The sequence below is a fragment of the Ursus arctos genome, unplaced genomic scaffold, assembly GCF_023065955.2.
Source record: "Ursus arctos isolate Adak ecotype North America unplaced genomic scaffold, UrsArc2.0 scaffold_8, whole genome shotgun sequence".
Taxonomy (NCBI): Eukaryota; Metazoa; Chordata; class Mammalia; order Carnivora; family Ursidae; genus Ursus; species Ursus arctos.
The window spans coordinates 18,448,719-18,468,524 of NW_026623100.1; the positions used below are offsets into that span (position 1 = coordinate 18,448,719).

Sequence of the window (19,806 nt, forward strand, 5' to 3'; positions counted from 1 at the left end):
AACATTCCAGTGTCCGTAAATAAAGTTATATTAGAACACAGCCATGCCTGCTCCTTTAAATACCGTCTAAGGTGGCCTTTGCATCCAAGCATCCAATAGCAGAATGGAGTAGTTGCGACAGAGGCCTATGGCCCATTAGCTTGAAACATTTACTATCTGGCCCCTTTAAAGAAAAAAAAATGCTGATCCCTACTTTAAAGCATCATCAGTCATTTTCAACCTTTAACAAGTTCTGAAATATATTAATAAAAATTTAAAGGCAGGTTCCATGTCAGTCCCTGCAGCCCTTGGTCCGAACTGATCACTGCCTCACAGTCAGTCCTGATGCTCCCACTTCAGAAAAGCACTTAAGAGTTCTGAGTGGGCTTACCCAGGATCAAGGCCACAAAAATTATGCCTTTAGAAAACTCAAGACCGACTTAGGTAATGTGTAGCTAAAAAGTAATATGACAGCGGCGCCTGGGTGGCTCAGTCGGTTAAGCAGCTGCCTTCGGCTGGGGTCATGATCTCAGGGTCCTGGGATTGAGCCCCACGTGGGGTTCCCTGCTCAGCAGGGAGCCTGCTTCTCCCTCTGCCTGCCGCTCCCCTGTTTGTGCGCGCTCTAATAAATTAAATTTAAAAAAAAAAAGCGATATGACAGATTTTTCCCCATGAAACATACCAGAACTTACAGATCAAAATGAATATTGTTCCCTTCAAAGCAGACCCTTTGAAATTTGTCATGAAGAAGCTACCAGTGCTCAAACGTATTTAGAATGTGCCTCTGACACAGCTTGCAGTGTCTCTTACATAGTCTCAATGATGACAAATTTTGATCCATTAAACTTGGATTTGATTCCTATTTTTTATCTTAAGGCATTTAGAACTATAGTCAGTGAATAAAAGAGAGAAGCACATTGCCTGGAATAGAAGGGGACACCTCAATAAATATTGGTGAACTCCGTACAAAGCAAGGCTATTGTCACTTACAGGAGTAAAAACCAGCTGAAGACACACACATATAGCCATTGTCGGTCCCCTAAGCATACACACCCTTCGTCTTTCTGTTTCTACACTCATTTGGGTCTCAAATATTTCTGACTTTCTCCACCTGTGAAAGACTTACTCCCTTCTCTACCCAATTCCTCTCATCCCCAAGCCTGCCTCACTTTTCCACATCAAAGTTGTCTCAGCTCCTGCTGCTCACTCCAGACTTCGGAGTCTTACCTCTTCTCCATCTCTCTGACCACTGTGATCAACACTTCTATGCAGCTATAAAAACATATATGAGTGTGTATTAATACACATATAATCATATATAATTATAATAAAGAATACACACCAGAGACAGTCCTCAACCCAAAGTGCCTTCCATATTCACAAACTTCTCTGACGGAAGTGGCCATAGGGATTCCTTGTGCATAATACGCCAGCCCCATCTAGGAGAAACTGCCCAAATACACCATGCCATAGGCCAAGGTACCCTCCACAGGGAAGAAACAAGGGAGGTGAGGATTTACGAAGCAATATGGCAAAGGAACTCCATCTGCTTAAATTCTATATGTTAAATCCAAAGAGAACATCTCTTGAGGAGACACAACACAGTGGTATAAGGAAAGGAGAAGTGGAGGAAAGGCGATAGAAGAAATGAGAAGTCAGTAGAAACCAGTAAGGTCATTAGAAAGAGAAGTACAGCCTCAGAAATCAGAGGGACAGGGAGATGAGGCACCCGAAAAGTGCCATCTCTGAGGTAGAAGGTGATGGTAAAATGATCAGTTCATTTAATTTGCTATGATATTTCATGCATCATGACCATGTTCTAGTTCTTTATAATGCCTAGCTGTGTGGCTACTGGGAAGGTTTCCTATATGTATTTTTTACATTCCCATTTCTCACAGTAACCTAAGTGGGTTTCCTCTTTATAAGGGAAAAAAAATCTGTGTCCACAGAAATGCAACGGATTTGGTAAGCATTTAATAACTTGGCTCTGACATCAGAAGCGGAGAATTCTAAAACCCCACTGGGTAGCATCAGTATCTTTGTAGTAAGTGTGTATAATCCTAGGTGACTTCCTAAAAGAATAACATTCCTTTGGGCCCTCTGATAAGATTTTTCAAATGAGTTTCATGACTTTATAGCCACTTCCAGCAAATGCGTCACTTTATGAAGTAAAATGAGAGCAAAATAATTAATTGTAGAATACTTCAGAGAGTGACGAAACAGTCTAAGTTAGCAGCCAATTATCTGTACAGCAAATGTACTATTATGTCTAATCTTCATTTTCCTTGAAATGCACCACATTTCCACTATGCTTACTTAAACAACAATAACAACAGCAAGTATATTTACAGTATCTGGAAAGAGTAACAACAGAAACATTTTACAGATTTGTTTTAGAATGCTTTGTATTCTGTTATAAAAAATAAACTTAGATAGCAAATATTAATCTCTTTGTTCATATGTTCTTTAAATAAGGATTCACCACAGGCTGAGAACTGGGGACAAGTTGGATAAGATACTGTCCTCATGCTGACGAAGCTCACTGTGAAGCAGAAAGATGCCTGAATAGATCAAACAAGAAAGTGTCCAGGAGGGGGGTCTCGAGCAGCTGCCACGGAGCCACCATATGAACGGCGCAGGACCTGCCCGCCCGCTGTGGCCGAGAGTGACTAGGACACGGTGACAGTGCTTTGCAAGAAGGGCCCACAGCTGCCCAGGCTAAGTCGAAGCAGGCCATCTTAGCAACTCAGAGATGAGAAGATGTGGAGAATTCCAAGAAATGTGCCGCTGGCCAAAACAAACAGCATTCGATCATCGGCCACGCTGAACCCGGAGACTGAGAAACTGCACCATGACTGGATACCTGGAGATAGGCAAGGTGATCCAGCAGGGCTGGCAGAACAAGGGGCTGACTCGGGAGGACTTGGCTATGAAAATCAATAGAAAGCCAAGGGTCCCTGGGAACTACAAGAGTGGGCCAGCCATTCCTAGTAACTACGTTCTGGGCAAAATTGAGAGAGCTATCGGCCTCAAGTTCTGGGGGAAGGATATCGGGGAGCCCACTGAGAAAGGGCCAAGGGCGAAAGGAACACAAGCTTTGAAATCAGTGTGCTCTGGCTGATCTCGCCTGGCTGGTTCCCCTGGACCACCAGTGCCAGCGTAGGTCTCTTCACATGGCTGAGGGGAACCCAGGACACCAGCCCTGACCAGGAACCCCTTCCACCCATACCTCCTGTCAAACAAAGCATGTCAAACAAAGTATCGATTCTCCCTTTTTTTTTTTTTTTTTTCTTCCTATCCCTGGTGTCTGCCCAGTTTCAGGGTGGCTCCCTGGGGAAACGTGAGTGGGACCACCTCACACTGGCGGGACTGCGGGGTGGGGAGGCTTGATGTGCAAGGGAAGATGCCATCTCCAGTCTGGCTTTATTTGTTACCCTTTAAAAAAAAAAAAAAAAGAAAAAAAAAAGCATCCAGGAGGGATGGGATATCTGATCCAGTGGGGGGCGGAGTGGTGGTGAGGGAGTGGCAGGAAAGAACAGTGCTTGAGCTAAGTGAAATCTGATCTCTGCGGTTTGAGAACATAACATAACATCAAGATCTTACCAAAAGAGCATCAGTACTGACCAGTGAAAACAAGATCCTGGTATAGTAAATCCATTCCGTTTTCAGACAGTCCCTTTAATACACAAGCTCTCTGGGAAGATTTAAACCTCATGTCTTCCCGAGTAAAACTTTATCCCTAGGAATTGATGAAGGAGAGGACAGCAAAACTCCAAAAAAAGAGGAAAGAGGAATGGTTTCTCTGAAATTACTGCTTGGTCTAGCCCTGGCTATGGACCTGCAAGAATTTAGATTTGACAGAATATATTAACTATTAGAAGTGCTTTGCTTGTGTATTCTATGACTAGAAAGGGTATCCATATTCTGTGGTTCTGTTTCTCATGCCCTGATTGTCTGCCTCCCCTTCACTAGGTACAAGAGCACGTGGTGTCAATTAACGTTAGGTCTGAATCTCATAATTACTGCTAAACTCTGGATCAACATTACAAAGCACACCATTAACAGAGATGACCATCTCCTAAATTTGTGCTTTGATTATAAGGAGGAAGAGAGCTTGTATCCATCCCCACTCCTATGAAAGAGACTCAGGGCAAATATGTTTACAATGCAAGGTCATTAGTTAATATTGTCATATTTTCTGTATGTAATATTAAATGGAAAATCACAATAACGAGAAATAGTACATAGTTGTTCAATATTAACCATTGTGGGAAAAAAATCTGTTCACTAATGCAATTACATTGACTAGAAAGAATATAAACAATAAAATAAATTTAAACTTGCACTCCGGTACTGTTGAATTCAATCTTGTCCTACAAAATGCCTTTCACAAATGTAGGTTCTGAATTTTGTTTTATTCTGTCATTGCTTAATTTACCAAATTCCAGACAGTCTTTGGGAGATTTGCAGACTGACTTACTTCAAAAGGCAATCTGACAGAAATAACTGGAAATTTCAATGAGGATGAAGATTACTCTGTAAAGAGTGAGGAAGTCAGTAGCCATAAGGGAATTTCTCACAAAACCACAATGCAGACCGCTTCACAAATAACTAAGCAAATCTTAAAATTTTATTGCACTGAAAGACAATTGGGAGAGAGGACAAACCCCCACTTACTTGTAAAAAGCTTCACTAGTTTATCAGAGTAATTTCCTTGGAATTCACCCTAAATTTATTTGAACAGAGCAACACCTTTAAATCTGTTTTAATCACCAGCATATGCAAACCACAGAATCACTGCTTTATAAAAGCCGTTACTCCAGACGCTGTGACTAGGTGATTGTCCTCAGTGGGCAGCGTTTCTAAGACCATGTTAGTAATACTCACTGCGACTATATGAAGATGAATGGAATACTTAGGTTTCATGCCTAGTTGATATACAATCATTTTAGATAAATTATGGATTGATTACATTTAATTATAGAACTACCATACTCATAAAGGATCCCAAGCCTTTGTCACTCGTCCATCCAACTTCGCTACACAAAGGAAGCATGGGAGAGTACGTGAGGGAAGAAAGTGCTTCCAAAACGACTGGCTTCATGCAACTACCACAGGACTTGGGCTTGAGGTCTTTGATGATGAAGGACCATGGAAAAAACTTGAGGAGCCAGTTTGGTTATGAGTAACCGTAAGAACCGATGTTTATCTAGTAAAGTATATTTCACTGTCTCTATTTGACAGGGAAGAGAACTAAAGCTCAGCACAAAGTAAATGTGACCCCAAGTTTAAATGTAGGTTTGTCTTATTTCAAAGTTTCACATTGTCTCTCCATTCTACCTTATACCTCAAAACAGGAGCCTCACGTGTCAAGAACCAAGAGAAACCTGGTGATAATTTAACTGAGATCTGACTAGTTCCTGGGATAGCTAAAGGTACTGTAATAGAATAATCAAAACCCCGAAGTGAAATGATCATAATGGTGATATAAGCTATTAACCTAGGCACAGAAGAGAGGGGTAATTTTTCCCTGCAGTGTTGAGGAAGACCTCCCCAAAAGGTAACAATTTCAAATGGGTCTTGACGGATGCTTAGGAATTCAATCATATCTAAGGGTAAAATGGGCAATGTGGGCAAAGGACTCGAGGAAACAAAAACCAGGCCCTTGACTTGGTCAGAGAATCAAATACTCCGGTGTGGCTCTGAGGTAGTTTTCCCCTTACTCTCTCCATTTCTTGATTAGCACATCGCAATTCTTTAGCCTTTCCCAACAAGCCTAATTTTAAACCAGTGTTAGAATTAACAGGATAAGGTGGTCTTGAAATGACAACTGATTCAGTGATGAAGTTGCCCTAGTGCTGAAGTGGCAAAGAACTAAATCAAAGATGATGACAAGTCTCCTCCTTGCCGCCTTTCGTCAAGGTCCCAATGCCTTTACAGAAAAATAATGTTGCTTGTTTTAAGGCACAGGTTTTTCAAGGATGAAATTTTTTTAAAAAAATAACACAAATGGAATAGAAATAGTTAAATATTTAGACATTTATTTGTACTCTCTTCTTGACTTCCTTATTCTTTTTATTTTTTTAAAGATTTTATTTATTTATTCATCCGACAGAGACAGAGACAGCCAGCGAGAGAGGGAACACAAGCAGGGGGAGTGGGAGAGGAAGAAGCAGGCTCATAGCGGAGGAGCCTGATGTGGGGCTCGAACCCAGAACGCCAGGATCACGCCCTGAGCCGAAGGCAGACGCTTAACCGCTGTGCCACCCAGGCACCCCTTGACTTTCTTATTCTAAGCAACACTATACTACAGAAAAATCCTATCCTCAGTTTAATACATTTTTCTTGAACATTTGTTGGGAAATCCCAGGGACATCTTCAGTGAGAAAACCTAAAAATTATATGGAAACCCAGGCTAGCAATCAAGATTCCTGTTAGCCTTCTGCAGTACCTCTCCAAATTTATGAAGTTCTTTATAGACCAACTTGCTAAATCACCAACTTAAAATATCCACAGAACCTAAAAAAAATATTTCACCTGCCACCTCTTTTCTCCGCAAGAGAGAAATTCTCCTCTTAATAAGCAAGTACCTTTCTATTGAATAGTTTCTCAGACCTAGCTTCTAAAATTTCTGCTGAGTATAGCATTTTAATAATTTTTTACATAATCTATTTACAATCCCTTATTCTACACATAATATTTGGGAAATGAACATAGCTTAGTTGTCTGTGGATATATTTCCTGCCTCCTGCAAGATCCTTAAAACTGATTTTTATGATTAAGGGGTATCTCTGCTGCTAGACCAAGTCACTCAAACTTTCCTTTTGAAATGAACATTTATTTCAGATAACACTCTCTATGGGTGTCCTGTCCACTTTTCAAATGTAATGATCCTGTCTTCTGTAGATACGAAATTTTCAAAAGATATTGGCATAATGCAGGAGAAAACACCATCCTTTCATTATGTTCAAAATTGATCTGACCCTGAGCTAGCACTGTGGGGAATGGGGCTACATAATCAAGCAGACCCTTTCAGGAAATGGCTTATTTATGAATATAGATAGATAGATAGATAGATAGAGATATCTATATACATATATATATGTATATAAATAAGATATCTATAGATATAGATATCTATATATGTATATAGATATATATAAATAAGATTTTCACACTTCCGGCTTTATACAATTGTATCCTCTCTTCCTTTCCAATACGTATCTGAAGTAGGAAAGCTGTAATATGACAGGAGGACTGAATTTCTACATCAGCTAGAAATCTGTTGTCTACTATATATTGGCTCTAATGATGATGCATTAAGAGTATGTTCCATATCTGCATCCAGTCCTCTCCAGCAGATTTGTATGGTTCTCATTTACCAAATGAAGTAATGCTAAAGAAGATTGATTACTCTGGTCGTTGCCCAATGTTAAAAACAAACAAACAAAAACACTGACTTCTACATTTATTTATTTGAAAAACCTTCATTTTTCCTGAGGAATTGGTAATTTTTTTCCTCTTGTATAATAGTTTAGTAAGTCTGCATGTGTTTCTTCCACTACTTAGTTTCCACTTAGTAGCTCATCATTATTCTAATTTCAATAAGAAAATCATATTCAGTACATAGTATGAATAACAAGCTCTCATTTTGAAAAAAAAAATGAGTTTCTTATTATTTCAACTTGTTCCCTATTTTTAAAAAAGATAAAAGAAGAAATGTGGTTAACCTGCACGACCATATAAAGCAATAAAAAATAGTCTAACTTGCTGATCTACTTTGCTCCAGTCTTTTTGAAATGGCTATGTTTTAAATAAAACCTATTTCCTTAGGCTAATAAACAATCTATAATCCATTAAGCCTTTATGAACAAATCTAAGGCTTCTGAAATTAGTGCTTAGGGAAGAAAAAGTCAAGTAATGGATTTCAAAGAAATATGAAGGTAATTAAGGAAGACCAAGGATCAAACTCCCATCGCCATAATGATTCCTAGACCAGAGCCTTCCAAATGGCCATTTGGGAGGAAGGAAGGAAGGAAGGAAGGAAGGAAGGAAGGAAGGAAGGAAGGAAGGAAGAAAGAGGAGGGAGGGAGGGAAGGAAAAGAAGGGAGAGAGAGAAAGAAAGAAAGAGAGAGAAAGAGGAAGGGAAGGGAGGAAGGAAATCAGAGTAGTTATTCCCTGAAAGAGTGAATAGCTTTAATGGATATTTGTAAGCTAAAGAGAAATCAGGAAAGTTAATATCAACAAAGGAACTGTGGGTTTTGAAGTTTAAAAATGTCATTTAAGCCTGAAAGTTGGGTTAAATAAATGGGTTAAGACCACTCTGATCCTAGTGATGCCAGAAGTAACTTAGTTATAAGTAATGATTTGAGTCGTATTTATGTTCATATGTCTGAAAAATGCAAAGGTTCTTTTCTCCCATGTATTTGCATGTAATACGGAAAATCAGCACCACGATCCTCCGGCTCTGGGTAGGAAAGCCACAGATAAACTCACATGCAGTGACCAGAGAGTGAGAATTGTCCTAATAAACTTTCACTTTTCTTTCCACTTTACAGGTAACAAAAGTTTGAGCTGGGGACATAGCCATACAATATATAGACAGCATTTTCTAGTCAGCCCTGAAGCTAAGTGGCTATGTGGCCAAATTCTGGCCAATAAGAAATATGCAAAACTGATGGCACTTCGAAGTCATGCCCTTAAAAAGGAACTGACCTTCTTCTTTCCTTCCAATGTGAATATCTGCCTTGGACCAAGCAGATGAAGACAATCCGTTAGGGTTTTAGAATCGAAAGAAAAAATTCTGGAAATTGTGCAGAGAAAAGCCGCCTCATTCAGATTTTATTGCTCAGAGTACAGATTTTATGGCTTAAACTCTTATATGAGAGGCAAATAAACTTTTATTCTGTTTAAGACATTTTTAATTTATGTCTTTCACCTGCAACAGAACCTATACAATAATGGTAAGCACACTGTAGCACTTCCTAAGTGCCAGACAGTTCTCTAGGTGCTTTTAATATACTCACTCATTAAATAATACAATAATCTGAAAAAGGTAACTTCTTACCTAAGGTAGTTACGGATGTAGAATTCAAGCACAGAGAGGTCAAGTGATAGATCCAGGGTCCGAATCCAGGCAGTCTGGCTTTAGAGTACATATGCTTGGTCCCATGATTTAGCATAATGCTGTACATTTGGCAAATATTAAATAAATATTTGCGTAATTAATTAAGAGGTAATCCATTTGTTTAACATTGTTTGACTGTATTCAGAAATCTCAACGTGGGTGGCTTTGTTAATGCAATTGCTGATTTTCTTCCTCTACAAGGGGAAAATGATTATTTTATATGCAGCAGTGTCCTACGGGACACTCTGCACCCTGCAGCCTTTTATGTAGCCAGTCTGTAGCAGTTTTGGAATTATGCTGGCCTATAGCTACTGCTAAGACCTGATGCAGCAACACAGGAGAACTAGCGAATTGAAAAAGGACACAGATGTATGGCTTAAAGAATCAAGGGGAGGTATACACACCACCTGTTTGTTTTGAATTCTGTTAGCACTGTGCCTATCTAGTGCCAGGGACAAACTGATTGGTGATAGTGGAAGACTTATAAACATGAATGAGACATCCATCCCCTAAGGAATTCAAAATTCAAACTCCTTCGAGTACAAGATCTTACCAAAGATCTCCTTTGTGTTTTTTTTTTTCTTTCCATTAACACAACAGGACTTTTGAGTATGACAAGTCTCAGAAAGCTGTGTTTTCAGTGGAATAGAGAAAAGAGAATACTAACAACTATAATGAGATTTTTTTTTTCTTTTTAATTTTTCTTTGCCCTCCAAAATGCTATCTGGAATTTATATGACAGAGAACAGAGCCCATCTCTTTGAGATTTTTTTTCCCCTTCTATTCCCATGTATCAAGAAATGAATCCATAAAGATTCTTTTTGCAGAGATTCAGGTTTCCATGTTTCAATAATGAATAGCCACTTTGCTTTAGATAACTTTAGTTAACATTTCAGAAATGAACTAAGAGCCATAGGGCTTTCTGTAGTCTTGAAACAAAGAAGAATTTAACCAATTAATACATAAGGGGAACAAATGATTATTTGTGGATTCAAGGCACAATTTTGTCAGTCATCTTTATTAACAGTTATAGATTATAAAATCCACCATGCCAGAAGTCAAAAATGTCTTGGTTGACAACTAATTACTAAGACCAATTCTCTTAAGGTGAATTCTATCCTTCATTTTCCAATTTGGAAAATGCATTGCAGTTTTGATTTGTAAACCCGGAAGTTGTACTAATACCACCTTTGAGCTTTATAGAAATGTGGTATGTTTTAATAAACATTCTCCCAAATTAAAGGAATACTTTGTTTCCACACATGAACACCAGAAAATGGCTGAAAATGTCTCCTTTTATTCAGCTTGCAGGAGAACACTCTTTTATTGAGGATTACAGTCCTTAAGATGTTAGAAGTATCCCTATTTTGCATTTTTAATTGCATTTTAAAGGGAGCAGGGAGAAATAACAGTTCAGAATATTTGTTGCCAATCTGAGAAATAAATCTGTATTTGTTTATTTGCTACAGTGGGCCGGATCATATTTATCCATCCACCCATACGTACATACAATACATATTCATTTCTTAATAGTTAGAAGTTTTACTGATCTAGAGTCCAGAGGAAAGCTTCTGGACTCAGCTTGTCTGGAACACCAAGAGGTCAAAAAATCTGGAAGTGCCTTACTATAAATTGTTCTTCTTCGGATCTCACTGGAGTAAGGGCAAGAGTAATAATCAGTCCACATTTTTCCCTCTAAGCAATATCACCCAAGAGCATGTCGTTTGCTCACAGCCATCTGCAACATTCATCAGCAGTCTTTATGTTCACTACACACTTCAATTTTCACAAAGTCATCCATGAATTGCATACATACATTAAAGTGTAAAATTTTTGGAAGGAAGACTGTTACTTAGAATGATGAGTTTCTGGCAAAACTATGCCTATTAGTTTTTTTAATACCAAGAGAGTTTGGCTGGTATTGAATTGACAAAGTAATTGGAATTCATGAAAGTTTTATTAATTACATTTCTGGGTGGCCACATTTCTCCAGCTTTCCATTCTTTATATCCAATTTAAGTCATTATCATGCATTAATCATGATTGTCTATCATATCTATGGATTACCACAAGTTATCCAGCCTTAAACACTTTCTTATAATTATTCTCTGTAAACCTCTCAAGTGTATTTTAGTGTAAGTAATGAAAGCTTTCAATCAGTGGACTATGCCATAAAAATGGGCATTTTTGTAACTAAGCCAAAATTTACTGGAAGACACCTTACCTTGACTATTACTGTTGATCTCAAAAACCAGAGACCTACTCACCTCTAGATTCTTTTTTATACATTTCAGGTAAAAAATAATTCTATTTACTTTTCAACATTTATTGTTCTATGAAATATATTAATTAAGCACATCCAGCATAAACATTAATTGGAAGCTTCTGACCTCCTCTCTGTCCTCCTTAGCAGTCTTGCATTGCAAACAATTTCAAAAATTATAATACAAGAAATCTTTGTCTACCTAACTACAGAGAAAAAACCATTTTATAGATCATAACAGTAATGTAAACATACATAACTTATCCCAATTAGCTGAAAGTCCTGACACAAAAGATTACAGCCATAGATCTATTAAGATGCAGCAGAATTGATATGACATATTGAGAAGGCTGGTTACCTTTATCATGATTATGGAAACTGAAAAATGTGTTCTCCTGTTATCTATTCTGGACAGAATGCTTTTTTTGACCTGGCACACTGAAATAAATTGTCAACCAAACCCTAGAGAGACAAACCCAAAATGTACCCAGAACTCCATACAGTAAGTGAATTTTTGATAGAATACAACAGGGATCAAGGACAATGTGGTCTATTAACTAAGCTAAAAAGGCTGGAAGGGTTGAAAATTTTCTAGGCTCTCTAGAGAGATGAACTAGCTTTGATTAAGTAGAAGCTGAAAATATTCCAAACATCAAGGAGAGCACAGGTAGTAGCGATGAACTGTAGATATATGTAGTATATACTCTGTCTGTATTCAATGAGTCACAAGTCCCCAGGAGCCAACTAAAGCCAGTTTCAGCATTTGTGTTCAGAGACTTCTTCCCTCTTTGCAGTTGGATAAGATATAAACAAAAATGCCCCTCCTTTGTACTTAAACTCCACAGGAAATCAATTTTACAGAGCTAAGAAAGCATATCTTATTAATTAAAGTCTATTTTTTGTACCTGTCCAAATTTCCCTCCCTTTATTATCAAGGTATTATATCCTAAAGAATGGGTTCTAAGATAAATTTATGAAATGCGAAGTACTTAGCAGTGTTCAATGAACATTAAATACATATGCATCCTCCATTAATATATAAGTACTTATTGACCCAATTGTATTTAGAGTTTGTCAGTAAAATTAAACTATATCCACATCATCACCAGACAAAACAGGACTGTTTAAAATATGATATTGGAGACCAAGAGGGATTGATTCCTTTTTAAAAATGAAATAAGTAACAGAGCTACCGACTTTAAAAGCGATTGAATTTTGTAATCTTATTTTTAATCTGCTCATGTAATTCCAGTGATGATCCAATAGCTAGATTTAAAATTAAACACTATAATAAACACATAACAGATGTAAAAAAATTATTTGTTAAATTCAGGATTCAAGTCACAATCTCAGGTCAATAGATTCATAATGTTTCAAGTCTTAAATCATTAATGATTAATATTTAATAACCAAAGCCCAAAAATCTCCTTTGCTACCAGATTAGTTTATATCAAATGACAAGTGGATATGCTAACAAGCATGGGTCACAAATTTATGAAAACGTCTATTTGTGGCTTGTTTCTCAATATTGTTACCAAAGTGCATGCTTTGCAAATTCCAAACTGTTTTGTTGCAGGGAACACATGACAAAGCGTCTTCTCCAGATTGGAATCCCCGGTGTTCCTGCCCTTGGGAGCTATAAAGAAGAGAGAAACTGTCTACCCAATTTCCTGTCCCTTTTTGCAAGAATGGGTTTTTAGAAATAACCCTTTCCTTCCTCCATGGTCAGACTGACCCTACCTTGATTTTTCTTGGATGAATTGGCCCCTACCTGTTGCCTCATGGTTGTGTTCTTTAAAATGAGACAAGAGAAGAGCACTGGCCACCTAACACTTGGTGATTATTCAAGAATCACTGGTACTTTAAAAACCAAACCGAATATCAAACAAGAAGAAGCCTCCAGTCTTCTGTCTTTCAAGATAATTAATCCCTGAATAACTAGATTAATCTATTGGGACTTTAAAGTACTGAAAGTGGGACACACTACAAAAATTACTTGCTATAAAATAAGAGCCAAACATCACTGAATTCATCGTCTGCTTCTTAAGTCATTATGCTATTGGACTTTTACTAATAAAATAGATGACGTCTAACTTATTAAAGGCATATTCACACTGGTTAATTCAGAACAGTAGCACCTGTGACTGCTAAGAAAGCAACTATCTGAAAGCCAGCTCGAAGCTGTGCTCAGGTGTGCACACTGAGCCTTTTGTCTTTAGACTTGGCAAACACCAGCTCAAAAATAATTTTGTCATTCAGAGGAGAAGCTATTTTATGGATAAAAGATTATGAATTTCACAGCTGACTTGAGATCTACTCAAGCCAACAACATTGGTTTCTACTTTGCAAGTAGGATTTGTTCTGTCAATGCAGATTTCTCAGTAAGTTCTTTTCCCTTTCAAAGGCCAAGTCAGATTTCAAAGAAACATTTACATTTTTTTTTTTTAAACACAAATCAAGTCACTGATTACATTAGCTCAAATTCAAAACTGATGCACTCTTTGTGTCCCCTCCTCCTACATTTCGGTTAAAATGGAAACAGACTTGGTTTCCAACTTTAAATACTGACATTTTTTGGTGTGATCAAAATGCAGAAATAGTGGCTTAGAGGCAGAACAAAACTGAAGAAGGGATTAGGGATCACAGTGGCTTTTCGTTGTTACGTGTGTATATATGTTATATGTGTGTTAGGTATGTCTTTTTAACAACTAGGTCTATGTCTTCTTGAATAACGCATAATATTGATACCATGTATTAGACAAAACGCGCATGAAGACAGTCGAGGTACTGTCTACTGTGTGAATTTACTTTCTTCCTTTTATTTGGTTTCTGCTTTTATCATCATTATATGTTTTGAAAGCTTAAGGATATGACAGATTAGGCAAAGATCAAGAAGAAGATTAACTTTTTGACTGGGGGAGTCCTCTAATTGTGAACATCTCTAAAGCCTGAAAGCCAATTTAATTAGTCACTAAGTGGGGAGAGGCTATTTAACAACAGGCCCTAATTGGCATTACTCCTGGTCATCTGAGTAGAACATAGAAAGGTTGCAAATGAAATGGCAATAGATTTAATTGCTCATTCTGAATATTCATCACAGTCCGAGACCTTGCCTCAAACCAAGTTTAGACAATTTCTAAACAATTTCATTTTTCATTATAATTGGCGATCAGGCCCAATGTACTGAAACCGTGTCTATGTGAAAACACCACCAAATGACTATTTTCATTATTCCTGTTCACTCTCAAGTGCTTTCATGATGAGTTTATTTAAACTATGATCCACTGAAATCACTAATGACTCTCAATGCTTCCCCTTTTTCTTTCTCTGGGTTTATACACATATTTCTAGAAATCCTGCATGACCATTAAGAACTAATAATAATATAAAAAATGAAATAAAAATAAAGGGGGCATGATAAGCTCCAGGTAATCAGTGATGTAACTTGGCTGCAGAAACTATCTCAAATGGAATTCTGTCATTCATGGAGCTTTGTGCACACTGTATCTAAGTTGGCATTCGTATTTAGTGAGAGGCAGTATACAAGGAGCTGAAGAACAAGGAAGCCAGGAAGTCAGAAAGATTTTTAGTTAATGACCTGAGCCACAGTGTGGCCTTGGGCAAGTTATTTAATTTCTTCTAGCTTCATAATCCTCACCTGTGACATGGAGATAGTTTGCTAATCTCTTAAGGCTTTGGCAAGGATTACATGAGATATGTTTGTAAAGCACTTAATGAAGTGTTGGACACATAAGAGCTGCTCTAAATATTAGCGATGATTTTAGGACTTAATATCAAGGGATCGCTCTTTAAAGAAAATCATTGAATGAAAAGAGAGGTATTTTCTCAATACTTTAATTGCCTAGAGTTGGACATTGGATCCGAGGTCCTTTCCCATCTAATATATTTATTATTTGATGCTTTTTTTTTTTTTAAAGAAGAAGGTTGACTATAATTTGGTTATACTAACCCTAGTTATTACTTAGAACTCAATTTAGAACACATCTAAAACAAGATATTCTTACAAGTCCAAACTGGAAAATCCTCAAACACCGATGTCTTTGAAATTGTACTATCTATACATACAGCTTTTTACTGGGCCACACAGTTTCATCTCTAAACTGGTGGGAAATCAGGAGTTTCAGCTTTCAGCATTGCCTCTGCCACCAAATGTGAGGGCCCTGGTCCCCTTCATCTATAATATGAGAGTTTGTGTCTCTTAGGTCCCTTCAATGTGTCCAGAAGCTGTTTTAGAAAGTAATACCAATGCAATTTATGAGGGAAAATTTTTTTTTCATCTTATACGTGGTAAATCCCCAACTGTGACAAATTCATCTTCACATATACAAAATTTTGGCCTGGTTCTTCTGGCAGACCCCCATGGTGGACACTCTTTTAGTTATGCACAAAGTCAGGTCAAATTGTTACCCAGGAAATGTGGAGACGTGACACGCTCCCAGCCTGCATTGTCTAGACTAATTTTTTTGTTCCCTTTGATGCCACCATTGGAACCTTGCCAGCTGCCTCTCTGGAAACAATTATTAATTGCACTTGCTCAAATTAGCCCTTCCTCCAAAGTCTCTTCCAAGATCACACTACAGCGCTGCCCTGAGATCTTAGGAAGCCTAACAAAAACTACCCCATCTGTCCCCTTCCAAACAGGTTCCTGCAAATAGACTCATGGGTAAAATGGACCTCATGACGTGTCTGGTTCTTGGAATGGACCTTTTTTTTTAGGGTTCAGGGCCTGAGGTATGCATCTAAAGTAAATAAAGCTTGTCACGTTGTCAGTTCTGGATGATATACATGCACTAATAGAGGGAAAAATCCAAACCCCTTGCCCTTGCAATACAGCATTTTGTGAGTTTTAGCACAATACTAGGCATGTAGCAGGAACTCAGTAAATACTCATGCTTGCTGAATGATAGTTTGGCATGAGATTCATTTTCTTAAAAGGGTTTTTACTTAAAGCTAACATTTACCCTACACTACAGTCCCTTTTAAGTTTGCTCCCTTTGTCACTAGGATTTGTGTGGGTCTGCCCTATAGAATATAACCTTGTCTATAGCTTCTCCAAGGGAAAAAGAAAAAAGATTAGGACTCTGGAGCCTGTGTGTACACTTCTTCAGCCCCTGTACATGCAAAGTTCCTAACTTTCAAGATGTATTGGTTACAGTTATGAATAGATTCAGGACTGAGATCTGTGAGTGTATTTTATTCCTTGGTTGAACAGGATAAAGGATCAATAAGCTTAAATCCTGATCAGCTAGCTCTGTGCTAGGGCAAGGTATTTAACCTCTCAGTTTCCTCATCTATAAAATGGAGAAAATGTTAATATTCAGCTAGTAGCTATTGTGTGGTTTAAATGACATGTAAGCTCAGAGGTATTGGAAGGCTTGAATTAAGTAACATATGTAACATACTGAGCAGAGTAGCAAAAAGGCACTATGTATCCAAGAAATGTTGCAGTTATTACAATTATTATTGTTATTGTAACATAGAAGAAAGCTTCAAATTAAAATTGCCTGCATTTTGAAAGTCACTTTGAAGCACAGAACTTCATCTTCATGTAAATAATGCTGCTTTATCAAATATCAGCTCCTACATACCATAACCTCTTCAGCTGCTGTTCCTTTTGGTATGTTCTATTCACAGAACAGTGACAAATCATCTTTTATTTACTGCAGTCTGGGATAAAGGAGAGACTTACTAAATAAACTGCTCTCATATCCTGTAGTTCCCACGTCCATGACCCTGTGTTTTAGGCAGAAGCAACGAATGGAAGTAGACACATGGAAAGTAGGAGAAAAAAGTAATCTCTCCCTTAGTTTTATATATAAATATTTATCAGATTTAACTATAATGATAATGACACATTTTTCTTATCGTTATAAACTATGCATAACATGTCCTCTGATTTATCAGGAAATAAATGAAAATTCCATATCTAGTCATCATGCTATTAAATTTGATTGAGAAATATATTTTTCACTCTCACTGAAGTCTTCTGTTTCAAACTGAAGAAGACATTCCAGTCTGTCTTTAGATTATTACTACTGAATGTTCCAAAAATAGCTTAAGATTTAACCATTAACCTCCAGGCTTAGACATAGCTCTGGGTATGAATGTTTACCTTCTCTTTTGATATCCCGCTTTAGCAAAACATGAAACTAAGCCTTCCTCAGTTGCCCTCAAGTATCAAAACCTTGAAGGAAAATATCAACCAAGTAAAATGAACCATCAAATTGATTTACTTATCATATAGGATTAGGACTCAACCTCTTTTAACTTTGATCAAGTAAGTTAAGAGGGTTTTGTTGTTGTTGTTGTTAGTTATTTTGTTATTTTGGGAGGGGTGTTGTTTTGTGGTTTGTTGTTGTTTTGCTTCTCATAAGATCTAGTTCCTTGCTCTCAAAGTGTGGTCCCAGGATTGCTGACATGAATATCAACTGGGAGCTTGGAGAAATGCAGATTCTCAGGCTCCACTCCAGATTCTCAGGCTCCACTCCAGATCTACAGAAAAAAAATCCTGCATTTTAACAAGATGTCCTTGTTAAAAGTCTGAGGGCAAGCAAATTAGCCAATGTCATTGGTGAGGGTTATTTTTTTTTTTTTCCTTTTTTCACCCACGGTCTAGCTAACTCAAACTAGGAACTAAATGGTTGATTTTCTACAACTGCTTGTGATATTCTGACCCAGGTGGTGAATGATGGACAAGCTGCTATCCACCTTCCATGCAATTCACGTCATGGCTCATCAAGCCTCTTTCATGATATTTTTCTTACCAGCTATTACAGTTATTTTCAAAACAGCCATATCTCTGTAAGTACTATGAAAACTCATTGTGTGCAGAAAACTGCCTAATGCTCTCAGCTTTAAGCAGAATAATTATTTAATAAATATTTATTATTTAATCAAAATGCTATATTAGATTTCCAGGTCAACCCACAAGTATTTACTCAATGCTACATACAGCTACAATACAGTTTTGATGCTTCAAGCCCCATCCTGGGGTCTTAAGAGCAGAGATGGAATGCAGTGCAAGAGGAAGAAGAGTGTCTTACTCCTGTTAGTGCTGGGATCAGCCAAGGCTACAGTTCAAGCCCACAAATCGGCTTGGGGATTATTTTGACCAAGACTGTTTATTGCCCCCTCCTTTTTGTTTCTTGGATAACGTAACTGGCTGATTAGAATGGTTCCCCTTACAGGGGGAGCACAAATTTCTATGTCCTCCAACTCCCAGCACATATTCATAGAAAACCAAAATTGCAACACTGTAAAGGGAGGAAAAAAAATAACCAACTACCACTCAATATATTTCATTCAGAATGAGGCTTTGAAAGAAGCAATGATCCTTTGTGCCCAAGGCTGCTCAATTCGAGCACTGCATCTTGTACTCTCTGAAACGATATTTTGTTTCTATTTGGATTCCAGGCTGCTGAAACAGACTCCACCTCAGGCAAATGTACAAGAATACAGCATATTTTGTCCTCAAATGACTCTCCTTACAGAATGATCTATCAATTTGAATATTACTTGTCATTACATGAAAAATTAAATCTGTAACAAATATTAACTGGTGTAATACTTTTGGAATTATTAGAGAACATAACCAAATTTAACCTATAAATTACATAGGGATGTCACAGAGCCGTTTTTTTTAACATATATATTTATATGTATATATTTATGCATAACTATGTGTTTCTGTAATTGATATAAAAAAGAGAGAGAGGAAAGAATTTGTGAAGAAGATACTAACAGAACAGATAGAAGAATCATTACATCTTACTTTACAAGATGGTATTTATAATTATCATTTGGTGGGATGATGGGTCATATTTTTTACAATACTATGTTTCTTAATATTTTTCATATTAAAAACGTTGAAGAAACAAATGCAGTATCCTCTAATTTGTACAACATAAATTCCATGTTTTCCTAGATAGTGGCAAAGGCTGTACACCAAAAATAAATGTAAAAATTATTTTCTATTTTATGGGAGCAATAAGCTAAGAAGAGTAATGCCATCTACTCTTCTAGTAAATAGGACATTATATTACAAATGCTTACAAAAGGATAATTATCGAGGGTTATTTTATCTATTTTTGAAAAACTAGTTGCAAAGATGGCTTAATCAAATCACAATGGAGTGTGCCACACACTCAATTTAACAAATTATCTCAAATAAACAAAACAAAAATGGGCATCGAAAAGGATCAAATGCTCCCAGATATTGACTTACCAAAAGGTAATTCTGGGGAGTTTCTGTTTACAAACTAAGAAAGTGAATCTGAATATTTAGAGATATGCATTGTGGCAAATAAGATCTACTTATGGTATGTAAATTTTGGCATCCAAAGGTGTCTTAAACCCCCTTCGAGAGCAAGAATGAAAAGCCCTGCACTGACAATCTTAGTCTGGATGGATCATGGCA

General features: G+C 37.3%; 1 protein-coding gene and 1 pseudogene across 3 annotated transcripts in view; one reads left to right on the plus strand and one right to left on the minus strand.

Moving 5' to 3' along the window:
* The window catches only part of LOC113245852 (neurexin-1-beta), an 819,012-nt gene that overhangs the window by 350,958 nt on the left and 448,248 nt on the right, over positions 1 to 19,806 (minus strand). The window lies entirely within an intron of this gene.
* Positions 1,700 to 3,100, plus strand: LOC113269086 (endothelial differentiation-related factor 1-like; annotated as a pseudogene).